Source organism: Bos indicus, chromosome X, assembly GCF_029378745.1.
Source record: "Bos indicus isolate NIAB-ARS_2022 breed Sahiwal x Tharparkar chromosome X, NIAB-ARS_B.indTharparkar_mat_pri_1.0, whole genome shotgun sequence".
Taxonomy (NCBI): domain Eukaryota; kingdom Metazoa; phylum Chordata; class Mammalia; order Artiodactyla; family Bovidae; genus Bos; species Bos indicus.
In genome coordinates this window covers 137,553,488-137,565,767 of record NC_091789.1, presented here as the reverse complement: position 1 = coordinate 137,565,767, position 12,280 = coordinate 137,553,488, and the positions used below count along the sequence as shown (strand labels likewise).

Here is a 12,280-nt window from a genome sequence, read left to right as displayed (position 1 = left end):
TGAAACAGAATTGGGTGAGGTCTTTAAGGGAGAAAGAAATGTCTCTGGGACCTCTCCTCCAGAGAGAAGAGATGGCTCAAGGATATTTCTGTTGGTGGAGTGAAAAGGAGGTGGAAAAATGAAGAGTAAAGTTAACTCTTTCAAACAGTGGTGAAGTCAGGGCAATTGGCAGAGGTGCTCTTCCGGGACTAGTTGTGAGCTCTGTGATAGGTTCTTTTCATGGATGATCTTGGTGACTGCGCACATCCCTTTTTAAGGACCCCTGACACCATCCCCGAAAAGGAGTATGTCAAGGCTGTATATTGTCACCCTGCTTATATTTAACTTATACACAGAGTACATTATGAGAAACACTGGGCTGGAAGAAGCACAAGCTGGAATCAAGATTGCTGGGAGAAATATCAACAAGCTCAGATATGCAGATGACACCACCCTTATGGCAGAAAGTGAAAAGGAACTAAAAAGCCTCTTGATGAAAGTAAAAGAGGAGAGTGAAAAGTTGGCTTAAAGCTCAACATTCAGAAAACTAAGATCATGGCATCCGGTCCCATCACTTCATGGGAAATAGATGGGGAAACAGTGAAAACAGTGTCAGACTTTATTTTTTGGGGCTCCAAAATCACTGCAGATGATTGCAGCCATGAAATTAAAAGATGCTTACTCCTTGGAAGGAAAGTTATGACCAACCTAGATAGCATATTCAAAAGCAGAGACATTACTTTGCCAACAAAGGTCCATCTAGTCAAGGCTATAGTTTTTCCAGTGGTCATGTATGGATGTGAGAGTTGGATCATAAAGAAGGCTAACCACTGAAGAATTGATGCTTTTGAACTGTGGTGTTGGAAAAGACTCTTGAGAGTCCCTTGGACTGCAAGGAGATCCAACCAGTCCATCCTAAAGGAGATCAGTCCTGGGTGTTCATTGGAAGGACTGATGCTGAAGCTGAAGCTGAAACTCCAATACTTTGGCCACCTCATGTGAAGAGTTGACTCATTGGAAAAGACTCTGATGCTGAGAGGGATTGGGGGCAGGAGGAGAAGGGGACGACAGAGGATGAGATGGCTGGATGGTATCACCGACTCGATGGACGTGAGTCTGAGTGAACTCCGGGAGTTGGTGATGGACAGGGAGGTCTGGCGTGCTGCATTCATGGGGTTGCAAAGAGTCTGACACAACTGAGCGACTGAACTGAACTGAACTGAACTGACACCATCGCTTAGCAGCAATGAATGTTGCCTATTCATCCCTGCCTCTTTCTCTGGAGTATTGCTCCCAGCAGAATGGGAGTGTTGTCACCTGGGAGTCCTGTTACTCCATTCTCCAAGTGGCTATGGCTAATGACAGACTGACACAGGGTACAGAAGACTGGTCCCTTTTCCTTCGAGGTGGTACTGTCCTCTGGTGCAATTTGTACCCCAGAATTCCATGTGGGATCAAGTTGAAGCTAGATCCCAGTAAGACCTCGAGATTACTTCACTCCTTCCACTACCCCATCCTACTTTCCTCATTCCTTTTTTCTGTCCCAGAAGAAATCACGTGCCTAAGAACTCTCATCTCAGGTTTCAGTTCTGAGGAATGCAACCTAAGATAGTTACTTCTGTGTTGTCATTTCCTCAACTAGTAGTTTTATCATTACTTATTATTTTTTTATACTAAAGCTTCAGCCTTGCATTTGCATTTCACTTTGGAAATTAGGGAAGCTGATTAGGATCATGCTCTGGGTGAAGCAATGCAGAGGAGCAATGCAGGAATGCTTTGGAAGTGAACCTGGGAGTCGACACTGACCAGCAGCAGAGTCATCAGTGGCCCCGTGGGTGGAGGGAAGGAGTGGCTTCAAACCAGGAGGAGACTGAGTCATCCAGAAACAACCAAGGCAAATCCCTGGAAGAAGTGAACTTCCCCTTTTATTTGTTGAGAGAAGTCAAAGAAAGGCTAGAGTTATAGTGACAAGTCAGATGGGACTTCATGTGTTGTAATTTTGGGACCAGGAGTAAACTGATCTCATCTTGTCTGTATGGGCTATTGTCATATTCGTTTCCAAGTGCTGCTGTAACAAATGACCACAAACTTACTGACTTAAAACAACACAAATTTATTATAGTTCTGAAAGTCAGAAGTCTGAATGGGTTTTCAGATTGGATTCCTTCTGAATATTCTAGCAGAGAATTTGTTTCCTTACCGTTTCTGCAGCTTCTAGAGGCCATGTACATTACTTGGCTTATGGCTTATTCCTCTGTTTTCAAAGCCAGCCAGATAGCATCTTTGAATCTCTCTCTGTTCTGCTTTAGCTATCACATCTCCTTCTCTCTGACTCCCTCTATGTCCCTTTTATAAGCACCCATGTGAATACTTTGAGCACACCAAGATCATCCAGGATAATCTTACCACCTCAAAATCCTTAACTTAATGGCATCTAGAATATCTCTTTGGCTACATAAGGTGACAACATTCACAGGTGGTATTAAATCATGGACATCTTTGCAGAAGGGCATTGGACAGTTAGGGAAACTTGGGCACAAAAATTATATTTTCCTTTCAACATTTGCTTCATGTTCAATGCCTGAAATCAATTTTGCGGAGTTAAAATCTGTACTTCCTCCTCACTCTTTTAGCAGAAGAGTTAGTCCGTGTCAGGGCTTGGACCCCATTACTAGGGTCATGAGTCTGTGTCACATGGCCTCGGAGAGTGCAGGGGTGCATGGTACAGCTGTGCCTATCCGTGGACAAGGCTTTCTCCTGGGATGCTTGTACAAGGGCAGAACCATGAGTGGCATCTCCACTAGGTCCATCCAACACCGACTCTTTGATTATATCTTTTGGGAAATCAATAAAGCGGAAAAGGAAATTATGAGATGATTCTTCTCTGGCCACTAAGAGTGTCTGTATATATCTGGCTGATATTTTGTATCCACTAAGGAAGCAAGACTCCAGTACTTTGGCCACCTTATGCAAAGAGTTGACTCATTGTGGGGGCAGGAGGAGAAGGGGATGACAGAGGGTGAGATGGCTGGATGGCATCACCGACTCGATGGACGTGAGTTTGAGTGAACTCCGGGAGTTGGTGATGGACAGGGATGCCTGGTGTGCTGCTATCATGGGGTCGCAGAGACGGACATGACGGAGTGACTGAACTGAACTGAATGGAAGGAAGCGAGGGGATTTAGGTAAAGTTACACTCCACAAGTCCCACTCCAGCCTCACTCTTTGTCTTTCTCTCTCCCTTAGATTGTCATGTGTTATACTTCTTTGTAATTTTTTGAACATCAAAATCAGGAGTAGAGCTCCAGACATAGCCTGTAGTCCATGCAAATTAATCCCAGAACTATTGTTAAGTTTGATGCTAAGATAAAGTGACATATGCTTCTTTCTCCATCAAATAAAAGTTCCTTTATGGACAGCAACTTGTTATTAATGTCAGTCAAGGAAGGAATGGTGTCAATCATTTGATATCAGTAATTTTTCCTTTGTATTCCTCAAATTGCCAAGAGAGGTCATTGAGAGTGAAGTTGCCTAGGTATTATTTTGCCCAGTAAAATGCCTTTGACTGAAAATTTTCCTGTTTTCTGTCTTTACATTGCTGTCCTGACATGAAAGAAGTAATTTGACCCCTCAGCAAAGGAGGCATGATGTCTTCTGCTCCTCAGACCTTGAGTTCATGCTTTTGGGTCTTCCCTGATTTCATTAATCTCCTTGGTCTTCTCTCCCTGTCCCTCTATCCTGTTCAGATTTTTTCACCACCATATTATGTATGTTCTTCACTCTAGTGTTTCTTACCTGAACAGGAGTCTGGTCAACATGTGGATGATGTGGTAAGAGCTAAAGCTGGAAACGTAGGCTATTCTCCTTTTAAGATACTTGGAGTGTCTTTAAAAAAAGGTCATCTGGAGATTTTGAGTTGATTGCCATCTAATTTCTAAAACCCATGAGCCATTTCCCCAGAATGTTGCTTTGAGCCAATGATATTTCTGACAATTCATTATTCCTAATATAATGAAGAAAAAGAGATCTTGATTAAAGGTCAAAATCACACACATTGCCTAGTTACTTTTCACAATCCAAGATGTAGAACCATGAACTTGATGAATTCTGGGTATCATTGAGATGCTTCAGAAAACCAAGTGACTGCTTCATGGATATTTCTTCAGTCTTTAATATTTCTTGCTAGCCAACTGTGACAATTTTGTACAAGGCAAGAATATCCTTTCTTAATATGCTTCCTTCAATCCCCGAGAATATAAATGAGTTGATGATTAGGGCTATGAAGCATACAGGATTCCATATCACTTTAATATATTTCTGTGATTTGAGCTATTTATTTTGCCAGCTCAATGTTTTCCCGATGCCAGGAAGAAATCTTAATGAGACTGGAAACCTGTGATATTCTTCACCTGGGTATTGCTGTAGAGAGGATAGAATAGAATCCAGTTTGTGTTAAGTAATAATAATAATGATGATGGCAATAATAAATAAAAAAGACTTTTGTTTAATTCAACAAAAAGCAATAATGTGCTGTTAGGGGAAATAAGCAAAATTATTTCAGAAGTTGTCTGAAGTGTACGGCAGGCATTTAAAAAATATTAGGTGGAGGATTTTACAGGTACATTTGAATTGATTGAACTTTCATCCTGGGCAGTAATAGGTATGAGACAAATAGAAAATCCTTTCACTCTTGAGAGCCATTGACTTAAGGGAAAGATTTTTACTGACAACTCATACATAAAAATGCAGTGTTATAAGTTTCTTTAAAAAAAAAAACACAGAGATACATGTATTATTCAATAGCTTGTTAAATTTTTAAGCATTTTATTATGAAAATTTCAATTTCACACATGCTTAGTGAGAACAGTATAATAAATCCCCATATTCCATCACTCAGTGTCAATAATTATTATTTTACCAATCTTTCAACTTTTTTCAAAATACAAAAAAGTTGAGTTATATCTTACAGATATTCTATTCAGTTTCTTGCTTAGTCATTTCTATTTCTTACGAACTTTAAGACAGCTCATCTTAATTTCAATAGATTTTCTTATCTCATGCTTCCCTGAGAAGATAGGCTATTCAGTTTGAGATCTGCCATTTTCCCTTCTCTGCAGTTCATAATGTTTCAGAATTCTGTTCTTTTTCTCCCATCCTCTCCTCCTGTGTCCTCAGAGAAGCAGTGTTTCTCCATGTGAAGTTAAACTTCCATCTGAGTATTTAGTCAAGTTGGTCTCCTCCAGAATCTTGCCCTATTAATTTTCTGCCCATTTTATTTATTCTTTAATTTATAGTTGCACTGGGTCTTTGTTGCTTTGTGCAGGCTTTCTCTAGTTGTGGCAAGTGGGGGCTACTCTTCGTTGTGGTACGTGGGCTTCTCATTGCAGTGGCTTCTCTTGTGGCAGAGCACAGACAGACTCTGGGCACGTGGGCTTTGGTAATTGTGGCACACAGGCTCAGTAGTTGTGGTTTGTGGGCCCTGGAGCTCGGGCTCAGTAGTTAGAGCGCATGGGCTTAGTTACTCTGCGGCATGTGAAATGTTCCCCGACCAGGGGTGGAACCTGTGTCCCCTGCATTGGCAGGAGGATTCTTATTCCCTAGGCTACCAGGGAAGCCCCTCTCCCTCATTTTCTATCTTTAGTCTTCCTCTTGGCTCTGTTATCTCTGCCAATAAATATGTTCATATCTTCTCCAAACTCAAAAGACAGAACTACTAGGAACATCTTGTGAACTATTTTTCTCTGCAAACTGACTTTGACTCAAGCCTTTTGTGGTTATTCTTTTTCCACCTAGACTTGAAATCTGAGAAAATGTTGATGTCTTCTTGTTCTTCCACCATCCAGGCTTTAAGAATCCCTATTTCTTCACTGACTTTGCATCTGCCCCAGGTAAGAGGCAGTATTTTCCAAAGATGGTCACAAAAGTGTCTCCCATCTCACATGCTCTTCTTCGGGGTGACCTTGACACTTCTGCTCTTGGGTAGTAGGGTCTGTGTTCCTTCCCCTGGCTGGGTGAAACTTTGTGACTGCCTCGACCATTAAAGTATGACAAAGTGACACAATGGGACTGGGATGGTCATGAACGTGCCGTGCATGTCCCTTTTGTTCTTTTAGAGCCCAGCCATCATGCTGTTAGAAAGCTTTAATTAGCCCACATGGAGAGACCATGTGGAGAAGCCATATGTAAGCGTTTCAGTCAGTAGCTGGCCTCAAGTATCAGAGAGGTGAATGAGGAAGCCTTCAAGATGATATACCCACCAGCTGTTGTCAAAACACTTCAGCTGAGGTGCAGACATTGTAGAGTGGAGACAAGTCATGCCTATAACGCACTGTTCAAATTCTTGACCAGCAGAATCTATGAACATAATAATTGATTGTTTTATGCAAGTTTTTGGTTGATTTGTCTCCCAACCATAGCCCTGAAATACCTAGTCTCCTCTTCCTCACTTTGCTTGCTCTAGTTTACACACAAATCCTTTTTTTGTTTGTTTGTTTGCTTTGGTTTTCAGTTTTATTTATTTATTTTTTTACTTTACAATATTGTCTTAGTTTTGCCATGCATTGACATGAATCCACCATGGGCGTACATGTGTTCCCCATCCTGAACCCCCCTCCCACCTCCCTCCGCATCCCATCCCTCTGGGTCATCCCAGTGCACCAGCCCCGAGCATCCTGTATCATGCATCGAACTTGGACTGGTGATTCGTTTCACATGTGATAATTTACATGTTTCAGTGCCATTCTCCCATATCATCCTGCCCTTGCCCTCTCCCACAAAGTCCAAAAGACTGTTCTATGCATCTGTGTCTCTTTTGCTGTCTTGCATACAGGGTTATCGTTACCATCTTTCTAAATTCCATATATATGCGTTAATATACTGTATTGGTGTTTTTCTTTCTGGCTTACTTCACTCTGTATAATAGGCTCCAGTTTCATCCACCTCATTAGAACTGATTCAAATGTATTCTTTTTAATGGCTGAGTGATATTCCATTGTACACACAAATCCTTTTGGCCTAATTTTTGGACTAGGCTTTTATCTTTAAGGATTTCTCTAGTAGAATCAGTGCTGCCTCCATGTCTCACCTAAACATGGTACTCTCCTGTTTTTGAGATACTTTTCTGTCACTTAAAAATTTTTTTAAATTTATTTATTTTTGGCTGTGCTGGGTTTTCACTGCTGCACACAGGTTTTCTCTAGTTGCAGAGAGCAGAGCTATTCTCTAGTTGTAGTTTGTGGGCTTCTCGTTTTGATGGCTTCTGTTATGGAGCATGGGCTCTAGGGCTCATGGGCTTCAGTAGTTCCAGCATGTGGGCTCAGCACTTGCAGCTTGTGGGGTTAGTTGCTCCGTGGCATGTGGAATTTTACCAGAGCAGGGATTGAGCCCATGTCCCCTGCATTGGCAGGCAGATTCTCAGCCACTGGAGCACCACGGAAACCCCCTTTCTGTCACATTTTTAATTTGCTTCCAAACACTGGGGAATGGGCATGGCATATTATAACAACCATTTTGCAGGTAAGAAACTGAGATTTAACTAAAGAGGTCTTATATGACTTTCAAAGTAGCTTGTAGAACTGGAACTAGAACAATGAAAGGGGACTTACTATGGCCTGTAGAATTTCTCAAAGACATTTTCCCACAGAATCCTTTCTGGAATCGCCTATCAGCATTTGAAGGACACTGGTTTCCCAAGGGACATAGTTTGGGATATTTCCCTTCAAATCCAATTTATTCTTTTTATAGATTAAGCTTGGGAGATTTTATTTCCAAGAGATAATAAAGGAAAGATACAAAAGGGACGGGAACTAGAGTGCCAAGCTGTTCTGCCACGTCTTTGGAGCTTGCTGTACGGTGTAGGGTGTTTTTGGTGTGCTTGTACCTTTATAGTAGTTCTGTCAGCCTGGCTCTGGGTGTCCCAGGTGAGAGAAGAAAAGACGTATTAGAAGGTGTCAATGCCTTTTAGCCAAATATTACTGTAGGACACTTGATTAAATAAATTGGGCTTATTACTCATTGCAGGGAATCATGGGGTCCCTCTGTAAGAGCATGTTAGAACATACTATAGGACTTGGGCTCCAGTGGGGTGAGTTAGAGGAGAGTCTAAGGAAGCAGGAGTTTGGTCTAGATGGGGTGCTATCAGAAAGTGAGGACAACGCTATGGCTGGGTATTTTGTGAGTGTCAGTGACCTTGTTTTTGTTTGTGTTTAAAGTTATGAAGTGGTCTTGTTTCATTTCATTTTTTTTTTTCTGCTTCATTGACTACTCTAAAGCCTTTGAGTTTTTTTTTTTTTTTCCTTTTTTTAAAAAATTTAAATTTATTTATTTTAATTGGAGGCTAATTACTTTACAATATTGTATTGGTTTTGCCATACATCAACATGAATCCGCCACGGGTGTACACGTGTTCCCAATCCTGAACCCCCCTCCCACCTCCCTCATTTCATTTTATCATGATCTCAGAGTAATCTTGTTTGAGGCTGATATACTGTGAGTTTATATTCTCCAAGAGAACAAAAATGGCCTGGCTGTGAGTGTCAAATGAGCTTATAAAAATATTGAGGTCTAGTTATGACCATCAGATTAGTTTCGTATATCAGAGGTTGCTTTTTTTTTTTTTTTCCCACAGATCAATATTCTTAGTCACTTTAGGTATTACAGAGCAAAGCCAATCTCTTTGTCTGGGGCTAAGACTCATTCAAGGGAGCCTGACCTTGTTTGCGATGGGGACCTTTACTGCTAGGTCATGTTGTTGTTATCCTTCAGTTGCTTAGTCATGTCCAACTCTTTGCAACCCCATGGATTGCAGCACGCCAGGCTTCCCCGTCCTTCACCATCTCCCAGATCTACTGCTAGGTCATAGGAGACAATAAAGCAAAGAAACCTCACAAGCAGATGGCCAAAAGACTCAGTGAGTAGTATCAGATTTTTATTGCATGTAATCTTCAATAGAATAAAAGAGATTGCTTTTTAAAAAACCCAACAACCCTTACAACTGCTCTCTTTCAGAATTTTGAACCTTTCAGTCACAGCTTAATTAGAAGGAACATCCTCCTGGTTGGTGCCTAGAACACTAAAGAGGCACAGTTATTAAACTGCTTTAGAATGGAAAGTTAACATTTGTGAACTCAAAACCTGGCTCATAGAGCAACACTTGCCCATTTCACTGGTTAGTATTAGATTTAAGACTAGAACTCAGGCCCCTGACCCCCAATTCAGTGCTTTTAAATTCCCAGTGCCTCGCACATGTATGTAGGGGTTGGCATGATTCACGACATCTGGAGCCAATTGTTTTTGTCCTTTTATGAGCCTTAATAGGTATGTTTTCCATGGAAATGGTTAATGACATTTTAAATAGTTACTTCAGAACTCATAAGATTTGATAATCATTCCTGTATTTGATGATACACCCCCAGTGTTTTTGAAGAATAATGACTGCAGAAGAGAAGTGAGCATTTTCTCTTTACAGCAGTGTAGCTCATAATTAATTGATCATCATCTCCTATTAGTGAGATATCTTTGATCCTGCTAATTGAAAATGAGACTGTTTTCCTAAGCACAGAATAAAAGCAATATTAAACTGTTTAGTCTTTGTCTGCTTAAGGGCCAAACATTAGTTAAGTGAGTTTATAGGAATAATTAATCAAAAAATTTAAACAACTGATTTTTTTTTTTGAGTGATTTGCTTGCCACACTTGTTGAGGAACTCTGTTACTTAACAGTTGGCTTTCTCAATATCAGACAAGTAATTTTCATAATGTTGAGGGAGCAGAAAGGAAAGGGATCCAGAAGATAGATAGAATACATCATCATGATCATAACATAAGCATGCTGCCTGCACATAACTATTAGTGCTTAGAAGTCCTGTGAAGTATAATTTTTATTCATACTTTATAGATAAGGATATCAGGGCTGCAAGATGTTACAAAATTCATCTAATGTAAATGGTATAACCAAGATATAAATGCATACTTTTAGATTCTAAATCATATCTGGGTCCAGCATTCTTTTTGCTACATCTTTTGGCCTCATAATCTGATTAATGTCAAAAGAAAATATGAGCAGTACTAAAATATGAACAGGTGAGGAAGGAAAGGCACAGAATCAGTATAACTTGCCATCACTGCTCTGGATAGGATTCTCCAGCACTGATGTTGGAAAGACAGTGTAACTTGTAGAGTTGAGAAATTGGTAAAATGTTCCAGTTGAATAGTTATTGTTTCAAACTTTACAAATTTCCTATAAGAGTGTGTACAACTATGGGTACTTAAGTAGATAGTTTTAGAAACAGAGAATCCATGTATTGCTCAAATTATTCTTTTCTTCCCTCAGTGTTCCATGTCTTTATCCTGCTTAGCAGCAGCCAAAGGTATTGAGCACAATTTGTTACGATGTCATAGAGACATGATCTACTGTGTAAAGGATGCTTCTAGAACTCATCTTTTTATAAATTTATAGTCTAGACATCAACTTAGAAGCAACAGAATGAAAATGCCTAAATTAAGGGTCAGCAAACTTTTTCTGTAAAGGGGCAGATAGTAAATATTTTAGGCTTTGTGAGTCACATGGTCCTTTTAGCAGCTTCTTAGCTCAGCTGTTGTGAAACTATTCATAGGCAATGCAGAAACAGGCATGTCTATGTTTCACTAAAACTTTATTAATGGGCCCTGAAATTCAAATTCCATTTAATTTTCACACTTCTTGAAATATTATTCTTCTTTTAATTTTTTTCAATGATTAAAAAATTGTAAAAACCCACTCTTCACTAACAGGTCATACAAAACCTGGTAGCTGGCTGGGCTTGGCTGATGGGCTGCAGTTTGTAGACTGTCCTCATTGGTGCAGAAGGGGCTATGAGGGATTTGCACTCGAGGGAGAAGAGGTGGACTTGATGGGAAGATGGGAGGAGGATGTTAGGACACGAACATACCTGACTTCAGGTTTCAAGAAGACAGAGGGGACAGCTCTTCTTCAGAGTGGGCCTGTACCTCTTCCCCACCTCCGTAATGAGCAATGCCTGTGGCCTTGCTAAATTGTTGTTCTGAACAGATTCACTCAGAATGACTCATTGCCCTGAACAAAGCTGGGGAAGATTTTCTGTCCTTTATTCAAAAGCACTGATTGGCCCATCTGTGTCTCTTAAATTAAGATTTCCGGAGCTTAGGTCTTTAAGCCTTTTAACATGGTTTGCTTCTTACACCTTTTATCAGCGTAGAAGAATAGCTGCTTTTCTCATTTTTTCTTGTAAAATCCTGTTCCAAATGTACAAGTTACTTTATTCACATGATGTTTCATGGCTATTTCCGGGCCTCTGATCACAGAAGCACAAAAAGTTATAGAAAATTTAAGGCACCCTGTTAAATGTTGTGGGCAGTTTGACTAGACATAGATAATCTGGAGTTTCAGAGATGTGATTTGAATTTCTTTGCATCCCGCCCTGCTTCCCCTCCCCCCTTTTTATTGAGGAATGAATTATATATAGAAAAATTCATTTTTTTTGGTATACAGGTCTATGAAATTTGACAAATGCATGTACCCACTGTGACATATTATATCTGTTTTGTAACTACCATGACAAGCAAGATATAGAATATTCCCTAAAATTTCCTAGTGTGCCTTTGTAATTATCCTCTCCCCTAACTCCATCCTCTGATAACCACTGATCTGATCTCTCTGCCTTTCCCAGGATGTCATGTAAATGGAATCATATAGGATATAGCCTTTGGTCTGGCTTCTTTCATCTGGCACAGTGCATTTGAAATTCATCTATGTTGTTGCATGTATCAGTAATTTGTTCCATTTTCTGGCTAAGTAGATTTCATTATATATGTATACCAGTTTGTTTCTATATTCTCCAATGGAGGATATTTGAGTTATTTTTGATTTTCAGTTTGATCATTCTAATAGGTATATAATGGTATTTCATTGTGGTTTAAGTTGCATATTCAAGTGACTAACAATGTCACTTTTCATATGCTTATTTGCCACCCACGCATCTTCTTTGGTGAAGTGTCTGTTCAAATTCTTGGCCCATTTTTAATTGAGTTGTTTGTTTTCTTGCTATTGATTTTTGAGAGTTTTTTTTTTTTTTAATACTCTGGGGACAAGTCTTTAATCAGATATACATTCTAGAAATATTTTCTCCCAATCTGTGGCTTTTAATTTTCTTAACAGTATCTTTTGCAAAGCAAAATAATTTAATTTTGATGAAGTTCAGTAGCCAGTAGCTAGAAGCACACATAATGCTCAAATCTATTCTCCAATAAAAGGAACCAGGATTCCTTACAGATATGACTGAATTCAG

At 39.9% G+C, this 12,280-nt stretch overlaps 1 long non-coding RNA gene across 1 annotated transcript in view; it reads left to right on the top strand.

Annotated features, from left to right (window-relative positions):
* Nucleotides 1–12,280, top strand: part of LOC139180896 (uncharacterized) — a 103,180-nt gene that overhangs the window by 65,860 nt on the left and 25,040 nt on the right. The gene's annotated exons all lie outside the window — the stretch shown is intronic.